Source organism: Ptychodera flava, chromosome 7 (genome assembly GCF_041260155.1).
Source record: "Ptychodera flava strain L36383 chromosome 7, AS_Pfla_20210202, whole genome shotgun sequence".
In the NCBI taxonomy this organism is placed as follows: domain Eukaryota; kingdom Metazoa; phylum Hemichordata; class Enteropneusta; family Ptychoderidae; genus Ptychodera; species Ptychodera flava.
In genome coordinates this window covers 42289898-42302357 of record NC_091934.1, presented here as the reverse complement: position 1 = coordinate 42302357, position 12460 = coordinate 42289898, and the positions used below count along the sequence as shown (strand labels likewise).

The 12460-nt window shown below is 38.5% G+C and overlaps 1 protein-coding gene across 4 annotated transcripts in view; it reads right to left on the bottom strand.

Moving 5' to 3' along the window:
* Window positions 1-12460, bottom strand: part of LOC139137593 (neprilysin-1-like) — a 65847-nt gene that overhangs the window by 45183 nt on the left and 8204 nt on the right. For 2 of the 4 annotated variants that reach the window (XM_070705775.1, XM_070705776.1), the window contains exons 1-2: window positions 12004-12266; window positions 887-1276 (exon numbers count right to left, since the gene is read on the bottom strand). The gene's annotated coding sequence lies outside the window, so the exon portion shown is untranslated. Of the gene's footprint in view, window positions 1-886; window positions 1409-12003; window positions 12267-12460 lie in introns of those variants that run through there. The other 2 variants (XM_070705777.1, XM_070705774.1) reach the window with 2 other exon arrangements.

The window sequence follows — 12460 nt, the reverse complement described above, 5'->3', positions numbered from 1 at the left end:
TCAGTTACATAGCTATTTTGATGATGATTCAGGTTTCTTTTCTCCGAACGCGGAATGATAAACCACTGCAGCCAATGGTCTGCTCCAAAGTCGAGAAGCAACACTGGTAGGCCTCATAGTATCATTCTATATGTCAGCCTGTTGAAACACTGCCAGTTCTTGTTCCTCTGTCGAATTCACCGAAATTGCATTCACAAACATTTATTTTTCACCTCCATTTCTATCCAAAGCTCGTCTTTGTAAGAACAACGTTAACCTGCCTATTGCCGGGTCAGACTCCAGACTGCAGTGTATTGCACGAGGAGATGTACGAATGTGAAACAACAGGTATTGCCTGAAATAGAGCGCGCTTTATGTTTGAAGTATAGACTATGCATCGCACGCGTGAGCAATAAAGCGATCAGAGGTACAGTTAACATTCTAAAAAAACAACTTGAGAAACTAGTTAACGTTTATGGACATCAAGTCTGTTATAACACTCACCCGGACTAAACAGGTTCATTCGTTGAAGGTTTGATTTATGTTATTTGCTAACTAAAGTTTTAAAACGTGAGCATTGTATAAACGTGATAGTACCTGTCATGATGGGGTATTCTGTTAAAAAATGTCAACAAACGCTGTGGTCATTATGCGAAATGGTACTGCTATAAGTACATGTACAGAAATAGAAAAGACGGCTTGAAAGAAACGCTAAAGGCGGGAAATTTTCTAAGCCAGCGCGGGAAAAAGTCAGAAAATGCGACAAGGAAAGACTAAAGAATTTAGATGAAAATAGATAGATAGATAGATTGATAGATAGATAGATTGATTGATTGATTGATTGATTGATTGATTGATTGATTGATTGATTGATAGACAGATAAATAGAGAGATAACATACACTTACCTTGTTGTGCTGCGAGTATTACGATAAGAATGATACAGATGAACGCTGTAGCACCAAACAGCAATGCTAGAGACTTTTCGATCGCTGTTCGTCGCCTCCACCATGTTTTGCACAGCAGCGGACGAAGGCCGATTTTCGAGTCGTCCTTGAATAATATGGCATCTCCATTCTCCGACGATGTTGACGGTTTGTACTTGATAGTTTCTGAGGAATTGTTTCCGAGCTTCACGTCTTTCAGGTCCGCTGTCATTGTTTGTGTTCTGTAGGCTGTTTTTGCTAGATTTTGGTCGAGGTCACCGCATGAATCTCGCTGTTCAATCGAGCGCAGCGGTCGGCTCTCCTTTGCTAAGCTTGGTCAACAAAAGTGCAGCCACAACGTTGCGATATTGTCTACAGGAAGAGAAAAATCGAAAATTCACTTGGCTCTAGGAACAATCATCGAGACATGTCAAGTCCTTGCAAGCGACCGACGGTAAACGTACTGCGTATAGCGTTTTTGACCATGCAGGCTGTATTGCGCATGTCCAGATTGTTTGCAATAAGCCAGTATTTGCTGGCTTCTCAGATCTTGTCGCTGTCAAATGAAAAGAATATTTGAATATGAATATGACCAACCGCAACTAGGGTGAGCTTTCAATGAGAAGGGTTTTAGGTGTCATGACTACATAAGTATGTATATGGCCGCAGGCTTTACAAATTTAATCGTTCTCTGTGTCAAGCAAGATAGTTTGCCGAAATTCATCAATATGACATTCTTGGCTTTAGGTGTAATTTATGCCATGCACTGAGCACTTACTTGGCCACTCTATTGCTTAGAAAACAGCGGAGACGTCGTTAGCGAGCGAGTACGCTGTATCGGAAAAGCATTCGCCTCGGCCGCTAAATTCAACAGCTGTAAGCCATCAAAGATATGACACACATTCCGCCATTCCTCGAAAGATATGTTTCGGGTCTACATCAGTCTTTTCCTTCGACGGACAAATCTCAAAAATGACAACCTGCCTTTCATCAGTTGGTTTTGATACGGCGGCACAATCTTTGAGATGTCGTTAACCCTGCCATTAGGTTTTCTCAATGAGCGTACCGGATATCATTGACGGCCAAGCTACCGAGCAGTTCCTGAACTATAGGAACAGACTGCCCTAAAATTTTATAACGACGGGCGCTTAAAGAAATAGCATCCAAATTACAAAGTTAGAGAATTGCTTGAGTGGAAGTAAGTTCGATGGCCTATCTTTGCAACAAATTTACATTGACGACACACTTATTCGTTCAGCTTTAAATCCAATGTCCCGTTTCCTGGCAACCAATTTAGCCGACAGCATCTCTATGCTTTGTCCCGTAGTAGGTTGTTGAGCATTTGTCATGTTCCTGGACACGTTCAACGTCACGTTTCATAAATTATTTTCCCAGGCGAAGATCAGCCAGTCAATTTACTTTTACGGAGGCGCCGCTGTTTATACCTAATCTAAATGTGCTATGGAACTATGGGATAGAAATATCGTCTGCGCATAACGCAACACATATTTAACAGTCACCTACGTCTTAGCGATTTCGACTACCACTACGTTCGAACGTTTTCAACTTATCACTTTTTTGTGTTTTAGCTCAATTTCTGAAGAAGGAATACTGCCGTCTTGTAGGAGAACCTCATATATCAATGTGTCGAAATGTAGATGAAAGGTTAACCCAAAAAAATCAGTTCATTTAAGTGTCACATAATGTTGAAAATCAATGTTTTTACACTAAAGACATTACTCTTAAGGTGCCGGGTAGAATTTCGAGAGAATAGGCCTAAATTATTGTAAATAGGATTTGCAATGTTTGAGAAAGATGTGTTCCCCACCTTGTGAAGATAAATCTATGGCATCTGCGCCACGCCTTTTTGATAACCCATTTTTCTGGATCTATATACCTATACCAAATCGACCGTGTGCCTACTATACCATTCACAATTTCATTTTGAGTCATAATTTTCGTCGTCGGCAGAACATTGCGCCTCATGCTGTTCTTTGCGAGAATCACACGGATTGCAGCTGTGGTACATCGACCATGAACATTCAGATCAGTTGTGTGGAAGAGAGAGTGTGGAAGAATGTTTTAATTTCTGCAGGGTCGAGGTTCAATGTCATGGCTATAGATATACAAGCAGACTCGATAAACTGTAGAGTTGAAGGCTCGTTCACATGTTGTCGACATTATGTTTATGTAAAATGATCATTAAATGTCAGATTGATTCTGTTGCAGTCAGGCGGACCAAATGCTTCACTGTCTTAAGGTAGTATGCGCCTCGAAAATGAAAGACTTAAACTTTTGCTCACACTTTCCTAATTAAAACTTTAAAACATTCTTTTACCAAATCAACAATAAAAACAAAGGGGTCACCGTGCAAAGTTTGGAAATAGCGAAACAAGTTACTCAACAATTTGCAATATTTGAAATTCAAAATGGCCGCTATCCCCGTGGTAACTGTATGGGGTAAATATGAAATTTTGGATTAAGTTTTTCTTCCTTCAAGACATTTAAAATGAGTCTCACAAGAGGTAGATCACAAAAGAACTGTGAAAGTTTGAGAGTCCGAATATCTGTCCCCGAGGCGCATTCTGAGTCATTTAAAACGCTCAAAAACTGACTGGCTTACAAGCAAATGGTTGCGCAGGCACAAGTGAACGATCTCTCTTCCTGGAGTTTTTAAAATCACGATGAATAAATGTGCGCGAAAGGCAATCCTTTGAAGATTCTCCTCTTTGCAGTTCATCTTGCATCAGATCAACCGCTTGGATGTTTTAAAATGCTGACCTCTGACGTTGGTAGTAGTTGTGTGTCGGCATGTAGATTAAAAAACAGCCGAGACCTACTGACTCATTGTACGTCAAGAGCGAAAAATTGTCCGTGAAGTAATCAGTGGTGGATTGAACGGCAGTGCTGAGATGAAACAATCACTCCAGTCGGTAGTTATCCCAGCTACTCTAATCACTTCAAAGTTATCGGCTAATTGAAACACGTCCCTTCAGACTAGCTCGCTGCGTGATAGATACATAACAATTTTACGCCCACGTCTTGAAACATCTGTTTCACTCCATCGCGCCAGACAATCTACAAACCAGCCCACAGTTGATTGTTCCAACACAGGTAGATCCCTACTTAAGAAGAGCACAGACGGCACTGGTGCATTGTTCAAGCACGTCCGCTCGCATGTCTATGACAATATAACAAGTTACATGTGACGGGGTGACGTCCGTTATGGCGATAGAGGCATAACCTGACTTTTTCCACTGCACGTATGTGTAGCTTGTACATCGCAGTTCACAACTGGTAGTTTTAAGCAAAGAGATATAGTCGCTAGTTTCAAATCTGCAATTTTGTTAAACTTAATTGTTTAACGATACGACATTGGTATTTGACCTATTTATAGAGAGAATGGGACCAGATTTTCAAATCAACATACAGCATTGCCAAATCAAATGAAATCATATCTGAGACTCGTGTTCGGTCGAAAGAAAGCATAAGCTTATGTAGTTCTAATGGTAGTATTTTTCAGGCACCGACTTGATTTTAAAGCGATATGTTGACTGGATATTAACCCATAAAATAAATATGTCGCCGGGTAAAATTACTGTGTATCATTAACCATTTCTTGTTCGATCACCTTATCTTTATCGACATAAATGTATATCGTTTCCAATGGCAGATTAGCTCATAGTGTAAACACGATTGGAACTAATTTGGGAAATTGGATGAGAGTAATTATTACGAAAATGTAACGAAATCGAAATTTTTACAGCTGAAATTTTACAAAATGATAGAATAGTGTAAAATTTGAAATATTGTTCTCATCGACAAACAACGAAAACACAACGATTATTGCATACCTCTTATGATCGGATTCATTTTTATGAAAATAAGTTCATTTTTGTGTAAATGTACTGAAGAAACGAGGCAAATGCTTAAAATTTCTCTAATTGACGAATTTTGAGTCAGGGCACTTTTGAAATGCCCCTGACTTTTTCATGAATTTAAGGCTTCATAAACATAAAATTGAGTCAGGGCACATTTTAAAAGACCCTGACTGACTTAACTGTAAATTAATCGAAAAGCTTCATTTTGGTCGAGGAAAAATGACAAACTGACATTATTACTAGTGTTTCAGTAATGAAGAAACTACAGACAAACTCTCATATTTTCATCCAAATGTGAATATTGTTCATATGTTTTGAACAAAATTGCATTAGATACTATCATGCACTGATTCTTACACATAAGATTTCAACAGCATCGCAAATTGTGTATAAAATTTTAAAGATGGTAAGCAAATATGGTGTAAAATTAGAGAATTTCTAAAATTCTTGAGAAATTCTGCCAATCCAATTATCCCAATTTAGTTCCAATCGTGTTTGTAGTTTTCTGTTGAGCTGTATTTCGTTTTGGAGGGGAGAAATATGTCGGATTAAAGTGGAAATAAAAATAAAGGCTCCGTAAAACTGGACAATCGGATATCCTCAAACGTCAAATACTGCATCAGTGAGCTTAAAGTAGAACTCGCCTCGGGGACAGATAGTCGGACTCTCACATTTCTACAATTCTTTTCTGATCTACCACTTGTAGGAGCTCATTTTAAAGATCTTGGAGAAAGGAAAACTTTCACGGTCTTAGTTTGTCAAAAATCCAATTTTTTTTTTTTACCCCCATGGAGTTAACACAGGAATGGCGGCCATTTTGAATTTCAAATATCGCGAAATGTTAGGTAATCACAAACTTTGCACGATGACCCCCGATTTTTATTGTTGATTTGGTAAGAGAATGGTTGAAAGTTTAGTTATGGAAAGTTTGAGCAAAAGTTTAAGGCATTCACTTTCCAGGCGCATACTACCTTAACTCAAAGGAATTTAAGACTCTCTAACATGTCACTATGACCTTATGAAACAAAATAACGACTAAAATATCTCCGCGAGAACGCTGCTGTCGATCGTGTGACGTGACACTCGCTGTCGATGTTTTTCTGATAGACGCGATGATAAATTCAAGAGCACCTGGTGCACAAAGTCAAAAGAACGAGTTTCTTTTCTGGGGCGATCACTAAAAATGTGATACAGCATACGAAGCGACACCGTATTCCTGTACTTCGGTTTTCTCAAGACCCCCTTCCAGGAGAAATTTCAATTAATCATATTGACATTCGAAAATATCGCCGACGTACAACAAAGGAGGGAGACGATACCAGCGTATGCGACACAGGAAAAGCCTGCGGGCATCCAAGATTAAATTCCGATCAATATTGTAATTGTATTTCTACTAAATTATTGACAAAGTTGTTTGTGCACTGTATTGAGAAGATATACAAGGAAACTAGAATGGGCCGGTTTGCTTGTAAAGATGTTCCAGCACGATATTACAGCAATTCTTCAAACCAACCATTTACAGAATATGAAAGAATCGTATGTCAGCATGTCTTGTCGATTAAAGGGATAGTATCTTTGACGATTTTTCACTATTTTTGCTGTTAATGTGATCTAAAGTTACTTGTCCTACTCCCGGACCATGTTGAGATACACAGTTTCAGCTTGTTAACTCAATGTAGACATGTGTAGACTGCTTCGTTATTGTTGACCAATGAATTCTGGTCCGGACTGGAATTCGAATGGAAACAATAACAGTGTATTTTATTGCACCTATAGATGCTGTGCTAGCAACTTGAGTAATTTGTGTTTCAACATGTTTTGGAGAGTAAAAAAGGATTTGCCAAGACATACATAACAAATCATCAAAATTTATACGAACTGGCCCTTTAATAGAACTCGACTGTTCCCGATAAAAGACATTACGTTATGGTAGACAAGTATTTTTTATCAACCGTGTTGTCAAGAGAGTTTTGAAGGTTATTGGCGGGGAGGTAGCTTCCAGCTGCGGTGATAGCTCTTATTTGTAAGTCAATATCAATCCGTAATTTCTGTCATCTTGGAAGCAATTATTTTTTGTATTGTCAAAATCACAGTGTAACATGTTTTTAAAGCCTTCATTCTAAAACAAGTCCGCTGTCTTTCCAGTTTAATCAGCGACTGCAATTCCGGTCAAAACGTGTAATTAGGTCATTTAGAATCTTTGAGCTATCTGAATTATTTACAAGAGGTTCTGAGAAACATTACACACTGAGTCACCGTGTAGCCTGATCCTTACACTGAGAGTCTCATCTCGTTAAATCCCAAGAACTACTCGGCTATCAGCGATATGATGGGGCAAGTATACGCCTTTGCCGTTTTCCATTAGGTTGAAATAATCACTGTTATCCGCTGGGGTTGTTCCGCCGGCCTCGACCAGTCTGCTTTGACCTTCCTATTGTAGGCATTATCACCATAATAACCCTCCCCGTGTCACTCTGACGGTTTCTATAGATCTGAGGAAGAATTACGGTATGTAGTGAGCTATGAATTGAGATTCATACCGCACAATAAACGGAATGAAATCAGCACCAAATTCATTTTCTATTCAGTTGATATTTGTCATGGGATTTGGCGGCCTGCTATCTATCAATGCAAGGGTATCATCCTTTAAGATCTACATGCAATTACTTAAATTGCTTTCAGTAATAGCAGAGCTACCAGCATGAATACATTGCCATACATGCAGGTCAGAATACGCTGGTTATTCGATCTTCTAATAGCGTACTGCTGATGGAGAAAGTGGAATGTTTCAGCCACATAAATCTAAACGTCGACTCTAATAAAACTAGCATACTGGAACTGCTTATATAACAAAACCCATTCATTTATATTTCCTCTCGACCTCTCTTTAGCAAAAATAGAGCAAGGGCATCATGTGTGCGATGTGATAGAGGTACAGCAGAGAAAATTGCGAAGGAAAAGTCTTGAAAACATGGGAAAATATCGCAATTCACCTGTATATTCGCTATTTTTAAATGATCGAGGTAAACAGGACAAAATTTTCCCGGTTGTAGTTGTATTTTCGTATAGGGAGCGCAATTCTTGAAATAAAATGTATCCTGTGGCTATGATTGTGAATTTTTACACATGCCATTATCGCTGAATGACAACTTGTTCTCTCGATCGCATCCGTTATGTAATTAAGGATGTCTTAGAACAGTCAGACCGCCGTGGATGTAAAAGACAGATCGCGATAATCTTACATCTTTCCAGCTTTTCATTGAATTGGCTTCGTCATTACGTGACTTATATCTCAGCATCAAATGTTTAACCAGACCGAGTTATAAGTGAGTTGTCATGGAAATCTGTTTCGAAAGGCATGTATAGAGATTGTATTCATTGCTTTATACACGATACTCTGTATGCCTGCCTAGCTTTAATTAATTATGACACAAAGGTCTGGGAAATAATAAATGCAGAATTATTCAGAGTTTATATCAATGATGAGAAACGTTCTTAAAACCCACAATGTAGTTTTCTATGTATTGATCCCTGTTTCCTATCTCAACCAGGTGGGGAACCTGACGCGAAAGTAGAACCTTCAGTATTGTGAATGTGCTTTGTTGTCAGTGTGTAATTTAGCAGCATTGGCATTTCGGCTTGTCCATTGGAAGGTCTTTAGCATTGCAAGCTCTGAGTTAGCTATGCCAACGAAAGATATCAGTGTGAACTGTACTGAACGGAATATTGGTCTTTGGAGAGCCCAATTTAATAACGTTTTGTAAACAATTTATTAAGCGGTAACAAAACGGCCATATTTGGTCGCGTCAGATATGTAGTTTGCTGTAGCCGACTTTGTTGTTGTGTTTCGTTTTGTTTCATGCAGTTTGATTTCCCAAAGGTAACATAGTATGGGAGTTTGAGATGAGTACGGCGGTAACCTTTGATACAGTTTTATTCTTTTTTCAACTGTGTGGTTTGTATATTATAATCACACACACACACACACACACACACATATATACATATATATATATATATATATATATATATATATATATATATATAAACAGATTACTTCAAGTACAAAGTAATTTCTGCTTTTTGCATTGAGCACTGTAATTTCCCTCGAGGACATCTGTATACTTCGATATATATATATACGCATTTCTAAACTTAAAGGTTTTATCATTATTATTTAAACAAAACAATGTTATTTAATGGATATGAGCATGTACATTGTTGATCTCTTGGTAATTTTTCATCAATGATTCCAATTTTGCCAATTTTGTTGGTACAATAAAAGATGGCTTAAAGTGTTTGCCTCTAACTTTATAAGCATCCTTTTCGGTTGAATTACTAACGAGTAACTGTTTTCTGAATGACTTGTGATGATATATAGTGCAGGGCACCCTCGCCAACAGACGTCATCACCTGATAGACTGATTATTAAATACCACATTGGTCCGACACGCTTGGAGCGGCACAGGCTTTGCGCTGTGATTTGGTTAGCCACCCGATAGGTAATAAAATAAAGGCAAATCCGTGTTTATGTCTTCTCATGTCCAATAAATCTACAGCAAGCTGACGTATTCTAATGATATGATATCTTAATAATGGATAATTCTTTCTGCTCAGTCAGCCACTAGAACGTCTGTCCTGCATATCATCTTAAAAAGTTCATATAGACTCCCCTATACGTTGTATTTTGGTTCATTTGATTATCTTCCACGTCAGTCATCCAGTCCGACAGTCATCCAATTCATCATTTCTGTGTGACTGACGGAACCATATTTGTGTCTCTCAAATATCAGCGATCAATTAAATCAATTATGGAAATTGTCATATATTTTTAACTTGAGAACGTTCTTAATAATGGTATTTGCATATGTTAGTTCATCATATGTAACACCGTTCATCCACAAAATTTGAATGTTTTCGGCTTGTGCACACAACACTTGTCGTGATTCTCCACAACCTTTGTTAATTGTTGACATACATATGTATGTATGTATGTATGTATGTATGTATGTATGTATGTATGTATGTATGTATGTATATGTATGTATGTATGTGTGTGTGTGTGTGTGTGTGTGTGTGTGTGTGTATGTATGTATGTATGTATGTATGTATGTATGTATGTATGTATGTATGTATGTATGTATGTATGTATGTATGTATGTATGTATGTATGTATGTATATATGTATGTAAGTATGTATGTTTGTATGTATGTATGTATGTATGTATGTATGTATGTATGTATGTATGTATGTATGTATGTATGTATGTATGTATGTATGTATGTATGTATGTATGTATGTATGTATGTATGTATGTATGTATGTATGTATGTATGTATGTATGAAGTATCTGTCTCTATCTCTATCTATCTATCTATCTATCTATCTATCTATCTATCTTTTCTATCTATCTATCTATCTATCTATCTATCTATCTATCTACGTATATATAAAGTATACCAGTCAATCATATTGTACCATTATAAGTAGTTCAAAATTGCCTTGAAGAGTGATCTAGAGTTGGTCAAAATTATTTGGGACTTAGCCCATATTAGTCTCTTGCTCCTATTACAAGGCACTGCGTATTCATCAGTTGCTTGTAACCGTGTACACATTTTACTTTGATGGCTGTCATTACAAACGTTGTAACATTCCCTTCCTGACGACTTGGAATCCAAACTATATAGTTTATATATCAGGGCAATAAACGCAAGCAGTGTCGGAGATTCGAGTTAGATTCGCGTATAAATAGAAGTCATCGTGTTCCACTCATATAGTGTGTTTCAATTTATTTCCAACAGTCGTTTACGTCACAACCACACGAGCTGTCTAAACCATTTAAAATCAATTCGCGATTGTGGACAAGCTTACATGCACTTCAATTCGATTCTGCGGAATGGTCAACCAGGTGTGAATATTGAATTTGGAGTCTGATCAGACACGTGTATAGCAATTAGTTAACAAATTGGGACGGATAATGCGAGCCAAAGGCTCAATGTGCCCTCCAAATTGCAGCTCAGAGAGACTGACTTTAAGAGACGCGAGCAAAGCAAAGATCAAGCGCGGCGTTTGAGATAAACACTATCGTTTCAAATGCCATATTCTCAACACAGTGTCGTTATCATGAGACGAGATGCAGTGTCTTCTTTACGCGATAGGGTATGTTAATTTGTTAGCAGCTATTTGTCACTCGTATCCCGCAATGAAAAAGTAGCATTAAATAATAACAATTATACTTGCAATACTCGAGGTAGAGTTGTAAAAATGAGTATTGTTACAGGGAGTCTATATTAGACAATTTCTGCCTTGCCGGACATAGGCGAACCCATTACTTTATACGTCAATGTTACGCCATACGGCAATGGTGGGAACAGCTTTCAATGTATTTATAGTTGGATTGCCTGATGGCAAATGCAACAGATATATATTTCTACCCCCTGTCAGTCTTTTGTCATGTGCCTCGATGTGGCGACAAATGAAAGCTAGCTTTGTAAGGCATTCTACCAGGTTAAATGTGTCCTAAGCACACATTATACACCTCCCTTCTTTTCGAACTCATCCTGTTCATATCACCATTTCAAATAAACACAATGGTTTATTAGTGATGAACAAGAAAGCAATTTTCAATCAACGTTTAAGTACGTCGTTTTTCTGTCATTCCCTTTTCTTGTCAAATACTTTCACATTTTATACTTTTCAGTCCGTCGATATCAATATTCTGCACTCAAGATTGATGCTAAACTACTCACGGTGGAGTGTTAACATCTCTTGGTGAAGGGGCCGATACTTATGAATGTCAAACATTACATGAGCTGGTCAATACACAAATAAATGCGGCGGCAGCTTGCTCTGATCTGTTGTGAATTCCATGACATATTTCATCGGTTTAACGAAATAGCATCGAACAGCCTTTCCTTTCTGCCAGCGACGGTGCACAGAAAGCCGGAAACAGTCCACTTTTAAGAACGAAAGCCATTCAGCGTGTTTCGCATCCGACATGCAGTCTATTTTATATTACTGCGAGTTGCTAACATTAAACAGAGTGAACAGGAAAGAAAATTATGAATCGCAATCATTACCAGTTCTTAAAGATAACTCTCAGATTTTGTTCGCGGCGAGATCAGGCGAGTCTACAGACAATCTGCAAGATAGGCCTTCCTTTCCGATTAATACAAAGATTATCTACACAGGTCAAGGAAGACAAGGAGCAGTCTTACCTTTTGACACGCACAATTTCCCAGACAGACGGAAATCTCGGTTGATGTTAATTGTCCGGACAGTAGAAAAAAAAATCCGATTAAAAACTCCAGTTTATCAGCCAATGCTAGCGAAATTTGGCACAGCTTTGGTCACCAAATACGTTGGTTTGCGCTGGCCGTTGCTAGCTTGCGCGATTGGAGGAGTGCGGCGCCGTTGTGAAGCCTACAGTTGCTGTGTTCCAGCTGCTATTCCTTGGCTGAGAGCTGTCACTGCGCGCAATGAGGTAAATCTCGGGGGTCGTAACAGCAAGGGCAATCTCGTTAGACAGTCACGTGGCAGAGCTTCTGTGTTGTACTGCTTTCTGATGGATAGCGCTTCGAATAGGTGCTCCACCCCCTGATACTGTCAATCGATAGCCTTTCGCCTCTTTGTTTCCTTGGCAACGGATTCATCCTCAATATGCAGGCCTACCTC